General features: G+C 37.5%; 1 pseudogene; it reads right to left on the bottom strand.

Annotated features, from left to right (window-relative positions):
- Positions 1-694: 694 nt before the first annotated feature.
- On the bottom strand, positions 695-1,399 carry LOC102826845 (annotated as a pseudogene).
- Positions 1,400-1,813: the final 414 nt, after the last annotated feature.

Below are 1,813 nucleotides of genomic sequence, written 5' to 3'. Positions count from 1 at the left end.
GTCCTCAAAGTAAGAGCTTTGTTAGTTATCGTTTTGAAGAGGTATTTGCAGTGGATTTTTCAAATGCAATATGTCATTTGATTTTGTGATTGTTGCTTCTATGGACATTATGTAAATCAAAAACAAAACCCTATAAAAGAATCTAGCACTGCATCCGTTGGATGTTTATTCCAGGTATGTAAGGCCGTCCAACATTCACAAATTAAGCAACAGAATTTAATTCACCATATCAACAGGAGGAAAATATTTATGATTAGATTTCTGAGGAAACTAGAAATAGGAAAGATTTCCTCAAATTGATAAAGGACATTTGTAACAAGCATATAGATAACAATCAACTTAATGGTAAAAAACTGGACACTTTCTCCCTAAAATCAATAGCAGGGCCAGACCATCCTCTCACTACAATTCAACTGGAAGTTTGGTACTGGCCCTGCTGCGGTCCCCAGCTCTTGATAAACTGTGCTCTGCTGTGTCCAACTATCTCTCCAGTTCCAAGAGCAGAAACTTATCCTATGACCTCATTTTTTTTTCTTACTTTCCTAAACTTTATTAAAGAAAAAAAAGCAATGATGGTAAATCTCTACAGAAGTCCATTTTCTTGGAGTTCCTCCCTTGAAAATGTGACATTAGATTTCCAAACATATGCCAGAAACAGACATAGTCCCCAACTGTACTATGAGACGCTGAAATCCTAAAATGTTCGTCTTCCAACTTACCCCAGTCTGTGGTCTGTCTTTGGATCTGCAGTAATGGATTGAGCAGCTACTATGGCGTCACTAATTTTTGTCTGTAGCTCTCTACTTGCAGCAATTGCAGGTTGCTTCATTAAGAACTGCATCTCCTGTGTCAAAACCAAGACTATGCTTATCTAAAGCAACAGGTAAGCCCTCTCTGGTTTGATGGGCTTTAGCAACTTCATCCTGTGTCAGGCACTCCTGGACCAAAATGTGAAGTGCCTTTAACATTACCAGGTAACCTTCATGATGTTAAATCTGAAGAAAGTTTTCCCAAATCATCACACCGGCCTTAAAACCAGGATTATTTACATCCAAATTGATGAATGGCTCTGCATTTTTAGTTGCATTATCAGCATTTTTTGTATTACCACCAAGTCCTTGTGTTTTTCAGCATTGTCTCCAAATTCAAGTCTAACAGCTAAGCCAAGAAGCCAGTAAATTGCCTCCTGTTGATCTTGAATCTTAAAAGGACAGTCAACATCTCTGAGATACTTTTCCAAGAACTTGGACCAATCACAGTTGTGGATGTTTCCTAAATTCCCTCTGTCTTCAATCTTGTAGTGTCTGATTTTCTGGTCTTCAAAGCAGATACTAAACTTCCTAAACTCTTTTTCATCTTTATAGTAGAAGCTGATAGGGTTGTGGTAGTCTTGGGCCATCAGTGTGCATTGAACATGGTCCCGGCTTCTTGCTGGGGTCCCCTGGGCAGCTGCCAGGAGAGGAGATGAGGAAGAGTCATGATCTCAATTTTTGAGGGATCTAAGAGTTGTTGATTTTCAATTTCTTCAATTGTTTTTCTTGTTGTAAACACAGGAGCAATGACTATCAAATTCTTTACATGTTAGACCAGAAGCTGAAGGTGTTACTTTTAGATATTAGTTTCAAATGTAGTTTAATTTAGAGGTTTAATCAAGCACTCAGATATATGCTGTCCCAAGAAATGTGCTTTTCTATTGCAAAGTGTTTGACAGTATACTGAAAACTGAAATAATGTAAATACAAAGCAGTGTACAATTGTGGTGATTAAAGTTAATATTTGCATTTCAAGGTATTTTGAATATATCTGAAAATTG

The sequence above is a fragment of the Chrysochloris asiatica genome, unplaced genomic scaffold (genome assembly GCF_000296735.1).
Source record: "Chrysochloris asiatica unplaced genomic scaffold, ChrAsi1.0 scaffold00029, whole genome shotgun sequence".
In the NCBI taxonomy this organism is placed as follows: Eukaryota; Metazoa; Chordata; class Mammalia; order Afrosoricida; family Chrysochloridae; genus Chrysochloris; species Chrysochloris asiatica.
This window is presented reverse-complemented; position numbering and strand designations above follow the sequence as displayed.